This window comes from Musca autumnalis, unplaced genomic scaffold (assembly GCF_047663935.1).
Source record: "Musca autumnalis isolate F117 unplaced genomic scaffold, ASM4766393v1 scaffold_1, whole genome shotgun sequence".
NCBI classification, from domain to species: Eukaryota; Metazoa; Arthropoda; class Insecta; order Diptera; family Muscidae; genus Musca; species Musca autumnalis.
The window spans coordinates 232945730-232968442 of NW_027411644.1; the positions used below are offsets into that span (position 1 = coordinate 232945730).

The window sequence follows — 22713 nt, forward strand, 5'->3', positions numbered from 1 at the left end:
CATCAGTTGTGGCCACAACAACCCATCGAAATGGCTGAAATTTGGTTTTTAGTCTACGTTGCAGGTAAAAACCTATCCGACTGAAATTCGTCCGTATAGGCTCACGTTTCCATATAGCCCCCATAGAACGGTACCTCCCAATTTCCGTAATTCTGAAGGTCTTCCCTGGGGTTATAAAATATTCCAGAAGAGAATTATTAGTATAAGCCCACGTCTTCCTATATCCCCCAAAGAAGCGTACCTCTTGATTTTCGGTATTTTTTAGGTTTTAGCCACTTTATCTTACCGAAATATCGGAAATATTATTATTGGTATTTAGTATTCTTCATAAACGAAAGAAACTAATTGTTCCATTTTACTTCAATACAACTCGTGGTGGAGGGTATAACAATTTCGGCCCGGTCGAACTTAACGCCGTTATTACTTGTTATACCCTCAGCATTTATGCTAACGAGGTTTAGAACCCAAGTTTTTTTGGACGAAATTAGTTTCAGATAATTTGGAGTCGATTTAGCCATGTCCGTCCGTTTGTCTGTCCGATAACTCTCGACGGATCAACCGATTCGAACCAAATTTTGTATTTCGCAATATTTTGCCCAAACTTAGATTAAGTTCGAAGATGGGCAATATCGGTCTACTTCTTCTGGTACATCCCACACAAAATTCGGAATAAGTGAATTTTAAAAGCTCCTCTCGGATCATTTTGAAAGTTTTTCAGCAGGTTGTCCTTTCAGCCCCCTTTTACGACGGTACCATTTTTTTCGGGGCAAGCCCATACTTCCTGAGATAATGGCCTAAAAGCTCCAAGAAAGTTGACGACACCAACTAATATGGGAGTTTCTGACTGGGAGTTTCTGTATGAGGTTGGAATATGGACTATATTGGTCCCGCTCTTTGTGTACCTTCCTCACAAAAATACAGTTTGAAGACTCGTCTCGGATCTATATGAATTGTTTTGCAGGAGGTTTTTTTCACTGTCCCTATTACAACGGTACAAAATTTCTTCCATATGTGGTTTAACGTTAGTCCATATTTACATTTGCTTTATCTAAGCTTAGGCCTGCCAATTCTGCGTGCACCGCCATGTGACACGTATTTATAAGCCTTTTTAGCGGGTTCATCATCGCTCATTCTTATGATATGGCCTAGCCAACGCAATCGTTGCATTTCGATACGTTTATCTATACGGATGTCGTTGTGTAGCAGTTACAGCCCGTGGTTCATGCGACGTCGATATTCACCGCCAACGCAGATTGGTCCATAGATTTTTCGAAGATTTTTTTTCTCAAACACATAAAGCACTGTCTTGTCTGCTTGCGCAAGTATCCAGGCTTCTGAACCATACATCAGTGCGGGTAGTATCAGTGTATTGTAAAGCGTTGTTTTTGTTTGACGAGATGTGTCTTTATTCCTAAATTGCTTACTCAGACCGAAGTAGCATCTGTTGGCCAACACTATTCTTCTTCGTATTCCACAACTGATGTTGTTGGTTGTGTTTACGGCGGTGCCGAGGTAGACGAAGTCCTTTACATACTACCTCAAAATTATAGGAACCAACGTCAACGGTTGGCCCGATCTCTAAGGACGCATTGCGTGTCGAAACCATCAACTTGGTCTTCTCGCCGTTTTCCGCCAGACCCATTTTAGCAGATTCCCTTTCGACTTTTGCAAAGGTGTCAGTTACTTACTTTACCAATCGACCCATGATGGCTGTTCGTGTTTATTGTTCTACTTCTCTTGACCTTCGCGTATCGTATGACCTTCTCCAGCAGGATGTTGAAAAGATCACACGACAGGCTGTCTCCTTGTCTGAAACCTCTTTTGGTAATAAACTCTTCGGAGAGGTTCTTTCCTATTTTAACCGAGGACCGAGCTTTGCAGGAATACCAAAATCAGACATGGCTTGGAACATTTTTAAATGTATAGGGCTGTCGAAGGCTGCTTTATAATCGACGAATGATGCTCACGTTCCAATCGTCAGGTACACGTTCTTCCTGTCAGATGGTGCTAACTAGCTGCGCATACACCTAATCAGCGTGTCGCCTCCGATTTTGAACAGCTCGCCTGGCAAGCCATCGGCTCCTGTTGCCTTATTATTCTTCAGCCGGTTTATTGCTGTCTTTACCTCATCCTGGGTGGCAGGGACGTAGCCAGGATTTCATTTCGGGGGGGGGGGCCCACCTGACCAAAATTTTGAAAGTTCATGTTAGCGAAAATGTCTTATTTAGCAAAAATGTAAACCTTATTTTAGACTTATTTTACTGATGAAATAATTTACATTACTATTTTTTAATTCAAATGGCGTAAAGCATCTTGGCCAATTTTATCTTGTTTTTAGAACTTTTTTGACAATATGTCACAGTTAATTTATGGTCAAAACAATGAATATATTAATAATCCCATATATTTTTGGGCGCATCATTCATCAAATAATTCACAACTACAGTGAATGTTATGAAATTCAGTGATATCACTTCGGTAAGACCAAAAGAAAGCGAGTACAATCGGAAAACCTTAGAAATATCATAATATTTAATTTTCAAATATCTTACATTATAATTTTCAAAGATATGCAAAAATCCGATGTCTACTTATCACAAAGAATTTCTGAATGCCGAGAACTTATGCTGATCAATAGTTAGTCTATCCATCAAGAAATTCTAGCACCTAATCGCGGTTATGTAAATGACAAATTCTGTCGCCCAATCCAAGGTCTATAGCTGTATACATTCTTTTGGGAAAATGCATAAACACAATTTGTCTCAATCTAAATTTTTTATACTCTCAGCCTTCAGCCAAAATGTGCCTCATTTAAATAATGGCTTTAGGGCCAAAGTGTGTTTGGAAGAAATCTGTTTCAGAAAACTTGGAGTCGACTTAGCTATGTCCGTTCGTCTGGGTAGCTGATGGAGAGCACGACAATTCTCAAACACATCAACCGATTCTGTCCAAAATTTGGCCTTCGTGATATTTTGATCAACTTCAAAGATCTACTCTTTCGGAAAACTTCCGCAGAGTATTTCAAAAATTTTCAGCGAAGTGCAGTTTAAGACCTCCCTGGATAGGCTGTGTAAGCTTAAGACATCAATGGCCATGGCTTCACTTCCTTTATGCTAATAATTTAGTTATAAGAAAAATATGAAATAAATAAATTAATAAATAACAAGTAAGCAAAGGCTATAGTCGGACGGGGCCAACCATGTGATACCCTACACCACAACCTGTCGGAATTAGCTATGTGCAAACGCCTTGCACGCTGAATGTCCGGGTTCGATTCCCATCAAATTGTCAATGGTGGCAAAATACCCCTTAGTAATGTTGGCGATATTTGCTGAGTATTTCAGCCATGAAAAACGTCTCTACAAGTGGCAACTTAGGACACTATCAATAACTTAATATGAATCCATTGATATAAGAGAAGCGTCCCTTGTCTTTACTGGGATGTTTGTGGAAAAATATATAAATTATACATTTCTAAATACTATTCGACAAGTAAAAAAGTGTCAGTTGGCTTTGCCGACAGATATATACCCTCAGCCAATGTGAAATGAAACTTTCACTTACGGACAGATCGAATGTATTTAAGGTCTCTTCTGAATTTTGTGGTCCTTTTTGGACATTTGGACTTTCCAACAAAAATGTGGATTAGGAATTAACTGCACTAAGACACAAATGTTGAACTTTTGTGGGGGAGGTACCCTTAGGGAGGACCGATATGGGCCATTTTAGAAGTTAAACTAAATGTTGACAAAATATTAGGAGATCCAAAATTTGGAGTGACATTTTTTAAATATTGGGAGAAGTACCGGAAGTTATAAGATATAATATGACGAATACCAAATGTTGGACCAAATCGGTCGAGAGTTGTCGTTCTATCCGACCGCCACATATGGTGACATAGGGAGTTTTTACACCTTTCGGGCTGTTTTCCCAAGAAATATGTAATCGCCCCTGAAAAAACGTTTACCGTCTAATGAAGGTAGCGAATGCAAATCGCTTCAACACAAATCAAGGTGATTCGAGAGCAGGTCTTAAAGTGAACTTATCCGAAATTATGTGTGAGAGGTACCAGAAGGAGGAGACAAATATAGTTCATATTCCAACCTGATCTATATCCGGTAGATATATTAGGATGTGCAAAGTATAGATTACATCGGTCACTCTCTTCAAGAGTTATTTTGCGCAAAATTTTCCGAACATTTTTCAACTTTTGTGGGGAAGGTACCTGCAGGAGTGGACCGATACGGCTTATCTTCGAATTTAAACTATGTTTGAACAAAATATTACGAAGGCCAAATTTTGGACCGAATCTGCAGATCCCTTCTAGAGTTATCTTGCGCTCCAACCACTACACTAGGGCTCTTTGCAACTTTTAGGCTATTTTCTCAGGAAATATGGACTTGCCCCTGATAAAACTTGTACCGTCGTATGGGGGGCAGTGAATACAAGTTATTGCAACAAAAATCAAAGCGATTCGAGAGCAGGTCCTAAACTGAACTTTTCCGAAATTTTGTGTGGAAGGTACCCGAAGGTGTGGACCGATTAAGTCCATATTGGAACATCATTTATGTTTGGTAAAAGTATTACTATGTGCAAAGTATGGACCAAGTCGGTTATTCCCTTCAAGAGTTATCGTACGCACAAAATTTCCGAACTTTTTCGAACTTTCGTGGGGGAGGTGCCGGAAGGAGTGGACCGATGTAGCTCATCTTCGAACTTAAACTAAGTTTGGGCAAAATATTACGAAAGCCAAAATTTGAACCGAATCGGTTCATCCGTTCGAGAGTTATCGTGCGCTCCAGCCAGCAGGACAGACAGACAGACAGACAGACGGACGGACATGGCTAGATCGACTCCAAATTGTCTGAAACACATTTCGTCCAAACATACTTGGGGTCTAAAACCATTATTTCGATGAGGCACATTTTCATCGTATCAAAGTGTATATACCCTCTTTAGCCTAAAGGCTGAGGGTATAAAAATTGGAAAATTCACATTGATTAGCCCCTCCTGCTGCATCTTCAAATTGTCTTTGAGTATCAGGTTCTTCTTTGGAATACACCTAAAATAAATACATATATACCACGCAATTTGGTATATTTGATTATTGGGAAAATTGGGAGTTTATTGAAGATCTATCGTCCAAAATTGTGCACATGTATTTCACATATGCTTCGAAAATAGTTCATTGTGGGCATATATTGTGATATCTAAAATATATTTTATACCGGTAGAAATAACTAATAATGAATAGAAATTCAAAAATGTTGCATGCAAACAAATCTGTGGAATCTGTAGGTAACGTAATATGGGGATATACCAAATCAATTTTTGTAAGCTAAATTCTAAGTTTTGGAAATATTTGAGAATTATTCTTTCAGATTAGTAATTTTAGTTGGAGCCGGCAGGGATTTTTGGAACTTCTGAACTATTATCTCAGGAAGTATGACTTACCCCGGGAAAAGGACCAGAATACGGAACGTAAAAAGAACCTTCTTCAAATAATAATCAAATAGATCCGATACGGGTCTTCAAACTGCACTTTTCCCAAATTTTGTGTGGGAGGTACTCGAAGGACGGACAGATATAGTCCATATTCCGACCTGACACATGATTGGATGAAATAATACGATGTGTAAAGTTTCGACCAATCAGAAAATCCCCTTGAGAGTTAACTTGCGGATTTGCGGCGCAAGTACAATCTGCTGAAAAAATTCATAACGATTCAAAGGGACTCTTAAATGTCCCTTTTCCGAATTTTGAGTAGGAGGTACCATAAGGACCGATATAGTCTTATCCGATCTATATCAGGAAGGAATAATAATACTCGTATATGGAAAGTTTGGAGCAAATCGATTGCTCACTTCGCCAGTTATGGTTCACACAAATTTTCGAAAACAATTTTGAACTTTTTTGGGGGAGGTGTGGACCAACATAGCTTACATTCGAACTGCTTGGGCAAAATATTACGAAGTATAAAATTTGGTTCTAATCGGTAGATCCGTTCGAGAGTTATCGTGCGCACCAGCCAGCTAGACATTAGAGAGACAGATGAACGGACAGGGCTAAATAGACTCCAAATTGTCTGAAACGAATTTCGTCCAAATATACTTGGGGTCTAAAACCTATATTTCGATGAGACACATCTTTGGTCGTATTTTGTTTGTATCCCCTTTACCCAAAATCCTGAGGTATAAAATAGGTGGCGAGGAGACCCCATGTTGCAATATTTGTATAAAAATCCAATTTGACAACTGAACTGAAAATTTCTCTGTCATGATAGAGACAATTTGTAGCATGGGAGGAAATTGTGGTTCTCTACACAAAACACATTATATATCAAGCAGTAGGTGCGTTATCTAGCAGACACATTATTGCAATTTGGATCAGGGGAAAGGTCAGTAGTTATTATTCCATATGTAGGCTACTTTGCCGGTATATGCCCTCCAGGAATGAAAATATGGACCAAAAATAAAATTTTTATATTTTTCATTCAAAAGTAATGGTCTATGTCAACCGTTAAATAATATCAGATAATCATGCAAAATTATAGGCATTTTCTTCAACCTAAACTCTTACCTCGTGCAAAATTTCGTGACTATTGAGCTATAATTGCGACCTCTAGCCGGTTTATGATTACACTACAAACAAAAAGCTGGATATATTGGGCTGTAACTCTGTTATCTGATCACGTACATCAACATAATTGACATCAATTAAAAGGTCAAGAGATCGTCTTCCAAATATAACTCACGAGGGGGGAAGGTGTCTTTCAGGAACAAAGATATAAGCTGTTTATTAAAAATTTTCACAATTTTCACACAAAAGTTGTGGTCCATTTAACCCTCTACATATTATCTGATCGCCATCTCAAATTGCAAGCTTCTTCTTTGTCATATACTCTTACCTTATTTAAAATTTCGAGGCGATCGGACTATTATTGCGACCTACAGAGCAGCTACAAAATCTGATAAAAATTATGTTTTTGGTCCATTTCACCCGCTAAATATTTCACGATCATCACCAATTACAATAGCGATCTATTCTGATGTGAAACCGACCTCCATACCAAATTTCGTGACGATCGGTCCATAATTGCGGCCTGGAGTTTGATTACAATTTATAATGGACAGACGGACACACGGACGGACGGACGGACACACATCTCAAAATCGCTTTATCTCGCCGAGATATGAAGATTGGTATACCACATTGGGGGTCTCCGACGAATATTTCGCGGTGTTACATGAATTTTTCCCAAAACAAACTTATAATACCCTTTCCACATAGTGGTGTAGGGTATAAAAAGAACTTTCTGGAAACGCTTTGATTTTTTGCAACAAGTGTTCTCGGACCACCCCTATTACTACAGTACAAGTTTTTTAGAGGCAAGCCTATACTTCCAGAGAAAATGGCCCGAAAGCTGTAAAGAACACCTAAGGCAATCATGTGTTGTGGCTAATGCGCACGACAACTTTCGAACCGGATACTGCGTTGGTCCAAACTTTGTTTATCGCAATATTTCAGTGAGCCTTATATATACAAAATTAGAAGATGGTGCTTTTCGGTCTACTTCTTCTGGTATTTTCCTCCAAATTTCAAGAATTTTAGCTAAAGTGGTATGCGCGAGTTTTCTTGAACGGAGCAACGGATTTGGTCCATACTTTGGATTTAGTAATATTTTTTCCAAACTTAGTTTTTGCTCGAAAATGGGGTACCTCCCTCACAAACCTTCAAAATAGTTGTTTAAGTGCAGTTTAAGGTGTATTTGAGGATCTTTAGAAATTTTTACTGAAGGTATTCCTTGTGTTTAGAGCGGTATTATGTTTTTCGTGGGCAAGTCCATATTTCCTGACATTAGGGTCAAAAGGTGAAAATTATACTGTTGCGAACTGAAATGACTGGTGGGCGCAATATCTTTTAATATGAATGACTTCCAAAATAGGATCTACTCCCAAAATGAACTATGTCGGTCCGGTCCATTTCTCCATACCTCCTCCGCAACACTTGTGATCAATGATACAAATCCATATTTTGTTTACAAGTTTATACGTCCGAAAATGGCTACAAATTTCTGAAAATCTCCTAATACATAGTTTTTGGGTTTAAGGATTTTGGCTGGTAAGCCGCTATTCGATATGTCTATAGATGAAAGTTTCAATTCACACAGGCTCAGGGTATATTCTTGTCCGCAAAGTCGAGTGGTACTTGTTCAGATTTTGACGAAGAAGAACCTGTTTCCGATCAGTTTGTAGATTTCGTTTGTCGTCACAAAGTCCTTTACCGAAGGAAGTACTTATCAAAATACAATTGCTGTGGATTTCTATGACATTTTATTCAAAGAGTAATCGACAGATATATCGCTGAAGATGAAATTCATTGTAATTTTGAAATATTGGAAATAATATGTAATAAATCAATGTATATGGTAATATTCAAAAAAGTTTTGCAATCGTTGAAGTTGAGGTTCACCATTTAATAAGACGCGAACTGTTAATATATTTTATAAAATATGAATACATTTATATATATTGAAGTGTTTTAGCTACGATCTCATAATATGGACCATAACAAATAATTTTCGTGGAAGCTGCGCTGGTGGTAATATAAAAAAATGGGAAAAATGTGTTGAAGTTTACAAGTTTTTTTGTGTTCTTTCTTGATTTCTGGCCAAACCACGGAAAAATCAAACCTGTGCTCAAAGAAAGAACTAAAGAATACCCCTTAGGCAATATGGTTCTAGTGTATGACTTTTCGATATATACACTGCATCCCCCTAAAATCGATGCTGACATTTTGAAGTTTTGATTTCAGTGTTTTTCGAATTTTTCTTATAATTAGATGGTGCAACTAGAAAATAATCGAAACTAGTTTATAGGATTGTAGAACTCGCGATTCCACGTCGTTCGATGTATATCTCATGAGTGTGCTCCATACAGCTTCCTAGTAATAGGAGTCCAAAGGCGAAAATTTGGTGCGTAAATTTTCTGAAAAAACCTATTTTTTGGCTTTAAAATTTACAACTGTTATACAGGTACCGCTGAACCCCGCGTGATTTTAGTTTTTTTACGTGCCGGATCTAATAAGCCCTTCCGCGTTTGAATCCATCCACTAAAACGCCGGATATAGATACCTTGAAAGTAGGAAAATCTGCAAAAATATATTTTGACAATTCCGCGAATTGAACCGCGATTTTCTTTGATTATTTTTGCATAAATGTAATCCTTTATACGCGATTATAATATTTGCCAAAAAGGTGTGTCACAAATTACAAAGATTCGGGAGTAATATCCCTATTTATCCCAAAATAGAATGTGGTGGCACATCCGCAGTTCTTGACGAATCTGTCTAAAATAATTTATATTGACGTATTTTTAATAGGCGGCTATTGAAATCGGATGCACCTTATAATCATATGCACATCGCGTAATTTTTGCCCACTTGAAGGTTTTTTGAATAGTAAGATGCAGCTGATGGCACACTTTGGCCGCTGAATGAAACATGGGAAAATCCATGCATATTGATAGACATGGACTCCCTGCATCCGAAAAGCACATGCACCTCAACCGATTTAAACCAATTCGCGAATTATACGGTTTTTAACTTCTATGTTTTTTCTTTGATTGTAATTTCAATATTACTCTCTACTTCTTATTTCTATTGCTTATCACAGAAAGCAAATATACTTTCACGATGACTAATTACTTTTTTCGTAGAAGTTTAAGCAAAATACTTCAGGATTTGGATCGAAATTTAGCGAAATAATAGAATAACCCCCAACATTTATTTTTCAAATTTTTCGTATTTAACCAAAAATATATTTTTGAAATAATTTCCAACAACAAGTTTCCGTTCTTTGTTGTTGCTGTAATATGCAAGTTATAAGCGCGATCTTTATAATTTTGGTCTCACATTTTTCTACGCTTTGTCTAGATTCTGTACGTATTTTTAAATTATTTTTTTAGAGATTTTTTGGACTCTGATTTAGAATAAATAATATTTATTCCAAGATTTCTTCAATATTTTTTGATTTTCCGCGAAAATAAAAATAAATTTAGCAACTATTTTAGCATCTACGGATAGATATCAAATGCTGCTAACGATTCATATATACATGTTCTTATTACAACACAATAGGAATTTTTAAATATTTTTTCTTTACAAGAGAGTAAAACCGCATATAACTTTTGAGTGCAGCATCCAATTTTGTGAACGCGAACAGATTTGAAACCACGATTTTTTTCGTAACCCATGTACCAAAAATGGCGGATGTGCTCGCCAAAAAAGTTTTTAATTTTTTTTCTATGTAATTGTAAAGGAAATTTGAAATTTACCATATAAAGTAGAAAAATTTTTGTACGTTTACTTGTTTGAAGTTTATGGAATAAAAACCGCTGAACTGATCTTCCTCAAATTTTTAGAGTATATCACTACATGGCCTGAAAGTAACATAGGCTATACAAATTTCTGAAATTCCGCGTTGATCCGGAGATGTATCATCAGAATCGGAGGTACCTCCAAAAAATTTAGATTTTTTATGCAAATATCTATAGAATGGTAACAGATAATGTCTCCAAATTTTGGATGTGTGCAGGAATTTGGTCTAGAAATACATTTTCCAAATTATATTGAAATCGGTTCAGATTGGGATATAGCTCCCATATATATTTTCGTCCGATTTCATGTATTTGATGGACCAAACACGCTTTATATACCCGATTTTAATGAAAGTTGGAATGAGTAACGAAAATTGGCTTACAAAAAAATTTGTCAAACTATATTTTACCTTATTTGGGGTAGCGCGCTTCGGGTTCAGCTAGTAAAATATAAACATTGACCTCAAGCTCAATAATCTTGATTTTATTAACATTCGAATGGTCGAACAAAACAAAAAATTTCGACAGAAAAATCCTTTTGTCCAATAGGCATTTACGACACTGCGGTGGAACAAAAATGATGTATATCATAAAAAATGGTTGATGTAGTTTTTTTTATTGCAAATTTCAAACATAATAAAGAATTTGTAAATGTTATGAATTTCAAAACAGTTCATTATAAAAACGTGTTAGAGAAAATATACAAACAATTAAATCCACAAAGATTAAGCAACGGTTTTATCTTTTATTGTTGAATTGCTCTTATAAAAAATTTCAAAAACAAAATATCGCAAAAATGTTTTTTCTGCATGTTGTTTATAAGCCAAAGTATTGGACGTGATATGTTACAAACCTTCAATAAATACAAAGAAACGTTTCGTTCTGAACTCAGTAACACTTACAGTCAGCCTAAAATTCCGATTAAATGCTTAAACAACACCTTAAAACTTAACAAGAACTATGCATAAAATTGCTCAAAAAGCCTAACTTGCTCATTATTTGTATACTTTTAAATATGATGGACAATAAGTATACCAATGTAGTTGAATAATTCTCTGTAATACTTCCAACTACTTTACATATTTCTTGAACAATTTAAAACATTTTAAAATTTTATTCAAAAGTAAAAAAAAAAAAATGTGTAGCGTAAGCTAATATCCTACGGGATCGAAAATCATTTCGGGGGGGGGCCCGGGCCCCCCCCCCCCCCTGGCTACGTCGGTGCTGGGTGGGCAGTATATATTCAATACCATCTTCTGGGATTGGATCTGTGGAATCTTCGCCGTCATCGCTACTATCGGATACCAACAATTTGGAAAAATGTTCTTTCCATAACCTGAGCACACTATCTCCATCAGTTACCAAATTACCTTGCTGGTCTCTACAGGTGGATGTGCCTGTACCAAAGCCATCAGTTTGATGTTTTACTCTTTGGTAGAACTTTCGGACTTCATTCTGGCTTCTGTACATCTCGATTTTTTCACACTCCCGCCTTTTCATTTTTCTCTTTTTCCTGCGAAAAAGACGTTTCTCCTCTCTCCTTTTCTCCCGACACCTCTCTCGTGCGCTACGCGTTGCTACTGATTGTAGAGTAGCCCTATATGCAGCATTTTTCTCTTCGGTAACAGCACGACACCCCTGGTCATACCATGGATTCCTTGGTGGAGGTCTCTGGTATCCAAATATGGATTTTGCGGCTGTTTGCATGGAGTGTGCAATATTTTGCCATTGTGCTGATATGTTATCGGGACGAGGAGTGTTTCCATTAGGCAATTGGGCTAGTTGAGTGGAATATTCTGTCGCTATCTGTTGTGCTTGCAGCTTACCCATATCTAACTTCCGTGTTGTATCTGTTCGTGCTTTATTTGCAAGGTTTAGACTGGTACGTACCTTTGTTGCAACAAGGTAGGGGTCCGAATCTATGTTTGCTCCTCGGAATGATCGTACATCCAACATGCTCGATGAATGTCTTCCATCTATCACAACATGATCAATTTTATTATTTGTTCTTTGATCTGGAGACAGCCAGGTGCCAATATGAATATCGAGATTCTTAAATCTGGTACTGCTAACTACCATGCTCCTTGCAGCTGCAAAGTCTATCAGCCTCATACCATTGTCAAATGTTTCACTGTGGAGACTGAATTCCCGACTGTTGGGCCAAAGATATTCTCCTTTCCAATTTTGGCATTAAAATCGCCTAGAATAATTTTAATGTCATGGGCAGGGCAACGGTCGTAAGTTTCTTCTAAGCTCTCGTAAAATATAAATTTGGTCTGTTCGTCCTTGTCTTCAGTAGGAGCATGAGCGCAAATAAAGCTGATGTTGAAGAATTTTGCTTTTAATCGAATTGCAGCGAGTCTTCACTGGGGTGAAGCTGGAGACGAGATGTTTTAATCTCCGACCAACTAAAAATCCGCAACCAAACTCATGCTTTGTGTCATGGCAGCTGTAATACAGTGCGTCACCTTTGTTGTTGTTGTGACGCCTTTCCCAATCCATCTTATTTCCTGTATGGCAGTAATGTCGGCCTTGTGCTTTTCAAGTGCATCTGTTAATGCGTAAACTGCACCTTCTCTATAAAGAGTGCGAACATTCCAGGTGCAGATTCGCAGATTATGGTCCTTAAAACGCATGCGGGGCTCGTCAACTTTAGAGGGGTTTGTTTTTCTTTTCTTTCGTTTTTGTATAGTAGGCTGCTTTTTCTAGGGAGAGTTACTAACCCGACGCCCAAACCCAAGTTTTTAACGTTCTTATGGGTGAACGCGCGGCACATTAGCTCACTACCTTTAACGGGTGTTAAAGGCAGCTCCCCAGGTGACACCAAGGGGAGTTCAGTGTCCACTTGAGATGAAAGAGGGACCGAGATAAATCCTGGGCTTTGCCATGTTAAAGCCGGTCAGGACCGTTCCTTGGTATCTTCCATCCCCTACGTCACTTTCTTACTTGTTTTTTTTTTTCAAAGTTTTGTATCATCCTTAGCCTAAATGCTGATGGTATAATTAAATAATATAATTTAAAGGAAGTTATTGGCAAAAACTTCAGGTGAAACATTTAAGAAGAAACTACAACTGCACCCTTTTTACTCTATAAACAAATCCCGATCAACAAATTCATTTTCTTCGGTATGTCTGTTTGTAAGATTCCTTCTACTTGTTTATAGAGTTTTGCATGATACCGTTTACCACAAAAAATATAACATAATAACGGAAGGAAGGAAGAAAATGGTGCCATTATGACTGACAGTAAATAAAGTCAAACAAAAACAATACAACAAACATCAGCAACAACAACAACAATATACGTCTAGAGGTATGATAAATATAAAAAATAATAACATTCCATAAATATGGAACAACAAGAATAGCGCTGTGGTAGCAAGTGTTTGTGTGTGTGTGATGGTGTGTTGTCACACAATAACAAGTGCAGGTGCATTGACACCGCTAGCAAACGTCAAACGTTATATCTGAGACTAGGCAAGTGTTTTGTTATGTTTAGTTGGCCAACATACATTTGTGTAAGGGTATGTGTGACTGACTGAATGAAATAAATATCAACACACATTTACATAGGCCCCCAACAATTGGTGAACGTCGGCGCACTAGAATTGTTTTCACCAACAAAAATGTAAACAAAACATTTAACAAGTGTCCGTAGCAAGGCGAGAACAAGGAGACCCAACCATAAAATGAGAATAAAAGAGCACAATTACTGGGTTTAACTGTCAATGAGTTGGGTGAGCAAAAACAATAAAGGAAAACCTTAAAAAAATCGGTTGGCTCTTTTACGAAAATCGCACAATGAAAAGTCATTGAAAGGCCTTCTGCTTTCAGTTCGTGTTGAGATCCCCAGATGTAGAAACGTTGAAAACGCAAGATAACGGTTAAACAAAAATATACATATAATAAAACAAGCAAAAATTCCTTGCTTCTAAAAGTCTGTTGTGTATTTTGTGGATGAAAAGTGCTGTGATTATCCTGGAAAAGTAAATGAATGAAAATGTGTAAATGCAAATTAGAAAATCAAAAAGTTTATTAAAAATAAGAAATAAAGAAAAATTATTTTCGAAAAAAAAATCTGTAAAAAAAGTGCATCATCCTTCTTCTTAAGAAAAATAACATCACTTATTCATTACTGACCACCAGCAAGGTCGTAAAAATTAAGGAAAAAAACTCAGCAATTTTAAATGAAATAAACGGTAGGTTATTTAATATTTATATGTTTATTACTGTTTGTTGTTTTTTGTTACTACCAATCCGCGTTAAAGTCAGTGCGCCTAAGTGTGTGGGTGTTTATTTCAAATCGAATCAATTAATTAAATAATAGAATCCCTATTAAATTGTAAAAGAACACGAAGAAGAAGAACCAGCAGCAGAAAAAATAAAACTAGTAAACAAGTATAGAAAAATGTATATACTTTGTACACACATTCATGTCACATACAACATCAATAGCAAAAACAATACTACTTATGTATACTCTTACATACATTTATATGGATGTACATACATACTTACATTTTATGTATGTTTTGAAATTTTTTTGGTGAAGGGTATTCCCTTTGGTGGGAGAAGTTTTTGTTACAGCATGAGTGTGTATGTATGTATTTGTTAAAATTTCGACACACGCACTACAACAAACAGAGATGCTAATTTGGTGATTTTTCATAACTGTGGCAAAAATGAGGATATTATAGGAAACAAGACCAATGTAAGGTTTAGCCACAGGCAAAGCATAAATTCATCAGGTTTTCGAAAATCGGCATACAAATTAAATTTTACAAGTCCCAATTTACATTGGGCGAGTTTACTTGCGGCAATTGTCATTTTGTAGGAGAGAGAGGTGAGGCATATGGTAACCCTTTGCCTCTCAGCACCCTCTCTCACCTACAAACTGACAATTGCCGCAAGTAAACTCGCCTAATGTAAATTGGGACCAATATCATTTTTACTCAAAACAAAGGCACATTTATAGAAGGTAGGATAAACAGCTGTTTTTTTTCTTTTTTTGTAAATTTGGTTTTCAAAATGTAATAAGGTCCACTCATTAAATTTAAAACTTCGAAATTTGCTACCATAAAATACTGCTTTTCATCCTAAACGTGTAATAAATATGAGCCACGACAGTTCTGAATGCTTTATGTTTACATTTTAATTCAAATTTGTTTTATTTTAGAGGATTTTAAAAATGTATTTATGTTTTTCCTGAGAAAAATTTTAAAACGACCCTATTATTCAATACTTTTTTGACATTTAATTTTCAATAACAACAACGTTGTTTTTGTAAATTTGTTAGTTGTTGTAATTAATGCATCTATCTTATATAAATGTGACTTGTTCAAAACCATTAGGGAGACATTCGAAACCATGGGAAAGGTTAAGATTCTACACAACATGCACAAGTACAAGCGACATTCTCCGCAAAAGTTCAACATTTTTGCGCTTCAATCCATATCAAAACAAGTAAGAAAGTATTAGTCAGCTGTATCGACAGAGATATACCCTCAGCCTCGTATCTAAAGAAAAGAAGCCAACACAATACTTCTGACGTCTATAGGCCAATTTCACAGGAAATATGGATTTGCCCCGAAAAAAATTGAACCGTCTTAAGTAGGGCCGCATACCCAACATGTTAAGAAAAATTTAACAAGTAAAAAAGTATCCGTCAGCTGTGCTGACGGAGATATACCCTCAGCCACTGACAAAAAAAAAAACAAAAACAAACACAATAATTATGCCATATATAAAATATATTGATTACACTGTGCGACAACAAAAAATGACAAGGAAAATCGAGTACATTATGAAAGTAGATCTAAAAAATATGAGACACGTATATCGGCGTTTTTAAAGTTTACGTCGGAAAGTGACCAAAATAGGCGGGGCAAGTTCCGCCCATTTTTAAATTTTTCGAAATATTCGAGTTTAGATATCTTGGAATCCTTGCATTTCAGGTATGTAGTGTCTTTGGCAACTTTACTAAGGAGGGTGTGGGAAATATTTTTGTTAAAAATTTTAACCCTCACGCGGTTCAACAAAGGGGTCTTTTCTGTCCATTTTTCGAAAATCTTTCAAAAACTCATTAAAATGTGATCGTATCAAATCCGAATATTCTACAAAATTGTTCGCCATAACATTTTACTATAGGTCTCAGAATACACCAAATCTGTAACTCTTGTCTAATCGCCAGGAATCTCTAAAAATGAAAAACACGTTTTAGGGTTAAAGTCGGACTTCATCTGAGTTTATTCAAAACTGTCCCACAAAACATAATTTTAGAGAGATGATGTCACATTTTTAATGAGTTTTTGAAAGATTTTCGAAAAAAAGGACAGAAAAGACCCCTTTGTTGAACCGCGTGAAGGTTAAAATTTTTAAAAAAAATATTTCCCACACCCTCCTTAGTACAGTTGCCAAAGACACTATATACCTGAAATGCAAGGATTCCAAGATATCTAAACTCGAATATTTCGAAAAATTTAAAAATGGGCGGAACTTGCCCCGCCTATTTTGGTTACTTTCCGACGTAAACTTTAAAAACGCCGACACACGTGTCTCATATTTTTAGCTCTACTTTCATAATGTAATAGGTTTTTCCCATAATTTTGAAAAAAATTGAATTTTGTTGCACAGTGTTATGTATCACGAGTTTGCTTTAAAATCTGTATGTACCGTTATGTGGGGCTATACCAAATCATTGGCATATACCAAAAATTTTTAGTAATCAAACTTCTTCATAAAGGACTCGAAATATTAAATTACGTTAAACTAAGTTTGAAAAAAAAAAATTTTGAAAAGGTTTTAGAGTTGTCTTGCAAAGTAGCCATTTTAGTATGTGCCGGCAGGGTTTTGGAGCTTTTGGACTATTATCTCAGGAAGTATTGACTTACTCCGGAAAAAGATTGTACCGTTGAAAATGAGGCCGCAAGAATAACCTACTGAAAAAGAATCAAAACGATGCGAGATGAGTTCTTAAGCCTCACTTTTTTCGAATTTTGTGTGGGAGTTACCCGAAGGAGTGGATCGATATAGCCCATATTCCAGCCTGATACATGACTGGATAAAATAATATGATGTGCAAAGTCTGCACCAATTAGAAACTCCTGCGAGAATTACCTTGTGGATTTGCCATTTTGGTTGTTGCCGCCAGGGTTTCTTGCAACATTAAGGCCAATATCTCAGGAAGTATGGACGTGCGCAAGAAAAAATTGTTAGAGTTGGGTAATCTAGTTCCTTGTACTAGTTCCAAAAAGTATGAGTAACATCATGAAGTATAAAGTATGATATTAAGTATACGCAGTTTGTTCAAAGAAAAAATAAAAAAGAAATGGCCATTGGAACTGCGAAGTGAACGAGATAGTTCCATATAGTTCCTTTGGCACAACTCTAAAAATTGTACCGTCGTAAAGGGAGCCGAGGTACAACTTATTGAATCAAATTTCAAAACGATCTGAGAGGAGCTTTTAAACCTCACTTTAACCGAATTTTGTGTGGGAGGTACCCTAAGGAGTGGACCAATATACTCCATATTCGAAACCGATCAATATATAGAAGGAATACTACGATGTGCAAAGCTTGGACCAAACCGATTGCTCCTTTCGAGATTTATCATTCATACCATTTTACAGACAAATTTTGAACTTTTGTGGGGAAGGTACCCGAATGAGTGGACCGATATGGCCCATCTTCGAACCTTAACTAAGGTTGGACAAAATATTACGATACCCAAAATTTAATTCGAATCAGTCGATTCGTTTGAAAGTCATCGTGCGCACCAGCCAGACGCACGGTTAAATCAACTCCAAATTGTCTGAAACGAATTTCGTCCAAACATACTTGGGGTCTAAAACCGTTATTTCAATGAGGCACATTTTTGGTAGTATCAAAGTGTATATACCCTTTCTAGCCTAAAGGCTGAGGGTATAAAAACGATCCCAGACGAGGCCTTAAACTGCATTCTTTCTAAACTTTGTGTGAAAGGTACCCGAAAGAGTTGTCCGATGTAGTTAATATTCGGACATAATTCGAGGTTGTAAGGAATAATACGATGTAAAACGTTTGGACCAAATCGGTTTCTCCCTTAGAGGGTTATCTTACGTACTACCCAGTTTACCATTATCTCAGGAAGAAATAGCTTGCCTCTCCACAAAAAAAAATTGCGCCGTCGTAACATGGTCCGGATGAAGAACATTTGGAAAAAAAGTCCATACTTCCTAAGAAAATAGCCTGATAGTTGCACAAAAACCCTACCTACCCTACACCGTCTGAAGTGGTTGAAGCGTCAGATAAGTCTCGAACCGACCTGCCGTTTCTGTCCAAATGTTGGCTTTCGTAATATTTTGACCAAACTTAGTTTAAGTTCGAAGATAAGCCATATCAGTCCATTCCTTCAGTTAGATCCCCCACAAAAATTCAAAAATGTTCGGGAAAATTGTGTGCACGATACTCTTGAAGTGAGTGACCGATTTGATCTTTACACATACTAATATATCTAACAGATATAGATCAGGTTCAAATATTGACTATATTTGTCCACTCCTTCAGGTACATCCCACACAAAATTTCGGATAAGTTCACTTTAAGACCTCCTCTCGAATCACTTTGATTTTTGTTGAAGTAACTTGCATTCGCTGCCTCAATTACGACGGTAATAGTTTTTTCAGGGGCAAGTCCATACTTCTTGAGAAAACAGTCCGAAAGGTGTAAAAAAAACTAATATAGCACCTGGCTGGAGAGAACGATAACTCTCGAACTGATCAACCGCTTTGGTCCAAAATTTGTCCTTCGTCATATTTTGCCCAAACATAGTTTCAGTTTGAATTGGTCCAACTTAGGATCTTTTAAAATTTTATCCAAATTTAGTTTAATTTCTATCGGTCCTATCCTTAGGGTACCTCCCCCACAAAAGTTCAAAATGCATGTCTAAGTACAGTTAAAGGTCTGTTCGAAGATCCTTTGGATATGTATACCGATGCTGTTCGCTGTGATCCTGTTTAAAGCGATATTATGTTTTGCGTGGACAAATCCATGCTTCCTGGTATACTGGTACAAAAGATATACGAAGACTCACTGAAATGACTAGTGGGCGCGATATCTATCGAAATGATATGACTCCCAAAATAAGATTTACTTCCATAATGGACTATGTTCGGCAAGTTAAAATGTCACGCATGATGAGGGTATATTCTATTGCCTCGTTTCTCTATGGGACTGTACATTTCGATGGATGCCAGGATTTGGTTGGCCCTGTGGGTACCAATCCAGAGCTTGTCTTGCTATTTCGCCGGGAGGTTTTCTCGAAATGTACATTTGCGTCTGCATTTTTTTTTTTCAAATTGTACTTCCTAAGTAGGAAAAGCAGTCAATATCACTGCTCAATAGACTGCTCGATGATAGCACTTACTGTGATGATGTGGTCAGTAATGATCTCCCTGTTCTGAAGCCTGGTTGGTCTTCTTTAGTATGGAGAAATACGTTATAGAATCATCGACGCAAGAATTTTATTGGCCGCATTTAATGATGTGATGCCTCTCCAATTACTGCATAAACACAGATCTTGACATGGTCACTACCACTTTCTCCTTCCATCAACTCGGGATAGTCTCATGCTCTAAGATTCTGTATTTTTTCATATTTTTATATGGAAACTCGGTCCTGCTAGGTCCAAGGCCAAGGTTGCCCATTGCAGTTTTCAGGTTGCTGTTGTTATTACCAACTTTCACGTTGAAGTCACCAATACGAATTTTTATGTGACCTTGTTCAAGTTGTTCGTAGAATATTTGTTTTCATTATCATCTGGGTGCCGACCAATAAGATCCGTGGGACCTGTAGGACAGTGATGTTGCCGACTTTGGTTCAAAACTGGACAGAAGTTAGGCGCTCAGAGATAGGTTTATATTTAATGAGGGCTGATTTAGCTTTTGAAGAGATAAATATTCCCCACAACGTTAATTCGAAGATTAAGGTCTCCCGAGTGCAGGACAAGGTGACAGGAGACCATATTTGTGAAGTTGCTTTTAGGCCACCTCACTTCGCCTAGGTGTAGGATGTCAAACATTGACTTAATTCGTCATCTCATTTCGTACTTGGTTTAGTCTAAATGTTTCGGAAAGGGTACGCTTAACAAAGCCAAAAATCCTCATAGTATGAGGAATGTTTCAGTTCCATTTGTTGACGTTTCACGAGATAGGGTTATCATCCTAAAGCCAATCTACTTGCTGTGATGTCGAGTGGCCATGGATGAAGTCGATCTTTTAGAGGACAGATTTTACGAAACTTTCTACTTGCCAAGATGCCTATTCTAATGCAGGGATTGATCGACTTTCCCTCCTTTCTCCGGGCTAAGAATTTTCTAGATATTTTTCACAGTATCTTCAGCGCCTTCTGTGGGCGCATATCACTGTACTATGGTGACGTGCCTTACGTTACTTTTAAATCGAGTCAATATCACAAGGTTAGATATTAGTTTTCAGGTTTGAAACGACATTTTGATTCCAATTCCGATTGCAAGGCTTAGATGGACAGACATTCGGACACACATAATCAGGAGTGGATGCATCTAAGGGGTTGTTTTGGACTTGTCCACGTGAGGAACTACGACAGGGACTATGTTGCTGCATGCTGCGTGAATACAGTCGCCAGTGATCGTCGGGTTACGAAACTTCCCCGCAGTCCCCTCAACAGCAATCGCACACACACAGCATTTAACATCAGCCGTTGCTGTTACAATCCCAGAAAATGCATCCTTTTTGCAATTTAATTGCAATGGACTCTGATTTATTTGCAATGGTCAGGTATGGAACTGCCGAGATAAAGTTGTTGAACGTATACATCTCACCGATAAATAGCTATAAATCAGGTTACGAGCCTAACATTAGCCCGCTTTAGAAGGTCATAAGGGTCTGGTCGTGAGGACAATAATGCGCATCATACGGTGTGGCATTCGGTCCTCGGAAACGACCAAATGGGTACAGCGCTGCCTGAGAAGATTGACAGCTCTACGTTTTGCTCGTCAATGAGGACGCCCCTACCAGAATTAGAGGAGAGTGTCACAGCTCGCCAGACATAACCATCGTGTCACCTGGTCTGAAAAATAACGTCAGCTGGTATGACGGGTTACCAGATGACGTCATTTGTCAGATCAGATCATCTTGGATCAAACCATCTCCCCATAATCGCCTCCTATAACAGACCGTCCGATTTCATAACCTCTGAACGCCGCACATTCGTCAATCATGGGAAAGCTAATTGGCCGAGATTTAGAGAGTTCACTAATCACTGCTTCAGAAAACTTCCTAATCCTTTTGAAGTTAGGGTAGCGGAAAGGATCTTCCGAGTCATTAACACTGCCGCTGCCGCTCGTCATATGCCTGCTTGTCGAATAACCGAAGTAATACCAAACTTCCCAGCAGAGGCGACGGAATTAACAAATTAGCGTGATGAGCTTCGCTGAGCCAAACATAATGACCCCAGAGTCATCGAGCTGACACTGGAAGTTAACTGGCTGCTAGGCGAGCATAAGCCGAACAAGTGGTTTAATCATTTGAAGAGTTGCAACATTGGAGCCAGTATAAGTGAATTGTGAGCAACGTTTAAATCACTCTCGAATCTTGGGAGAAGGGAAGATAGGACCTCAGTCACGTTTGGCGACGTTACGTTGGCTGACCCTAAGAGGCGCGTAAGTTATTTCAATTGGCAGACCGATTTCGCTCTTGTCGCCGGTAGCAAAGACCGTTGAGGCCTTAGTCCTCCCCAGCGTCAGAAATAGCAGCACAGCACGACAACAGCACTGCACGCCATCTCCACAGATATTTGCCGAGGACCCAGCCAGAGACCGCCGTGTGATACAACAGTGATGGTGGCGCTTAACTTATCATAAGCCTTTAGTACAGTCAGGCATTTCAATCTGTTTGAGGACATTGAGCAGACAAACCTCCGGCCAAGCTTGAAACGTTGAATAGTCAATTATATGTGTGGACGGCAGACGTACGTGGAATTCAGGAACAAGAAATCCAAACCCTGTAGAGTGAAACAGGGAGTTCCCTACGGCGGGGTGTTATCTCCGGAACTCTACCTCTTCTGTATTCCGCCCCCTCCAGACGGCATCGATATCGTAAGGTATGCGGATGATTGCACGATCCTGGCGCCGGGTACCTTCCTTGGTGACACCTGTGAGAGACTGAACTGCTATTTAACCGACCTTACCTCCTTTTTTTACTCGAGAAATATGCAGATTTTCGCCATTAACTCTACGGCCACTCTGTTCACCACATGCACTGTGCAGTTTGGAAGAGAGTTGAATGTCGTGGTCGATGGTAGCAGAATTCCGACAACAAACT

The 22713-nt window shown here is 37.9% G+C and overlaps 1 protein-coding gene across 2 annotated transcripts in view; it reads left to right on the forward strand.

Annotated features, from left to right (window-relative positions):
- The first annotated feature begins 14193 nt into the window (after nucleotides 1-14193).
- Nucleotides 14194-22713, forward strand: part of LOC141389210 (solute carrier family 35 member F3) — a 156249-nt gene continuing 147729 nt past the window's right edge. For both annotated transcript variants that reach the window (XM_073960376.1, XM_073960377.1), the window contains exon 1: nucleotides 14194-14574. The gene's annotated coding sequence lies outside the window, so the exon portion shown is untranslated. The remainder of the gene's footprint in view (nucleotides 14575-22713) is intronic.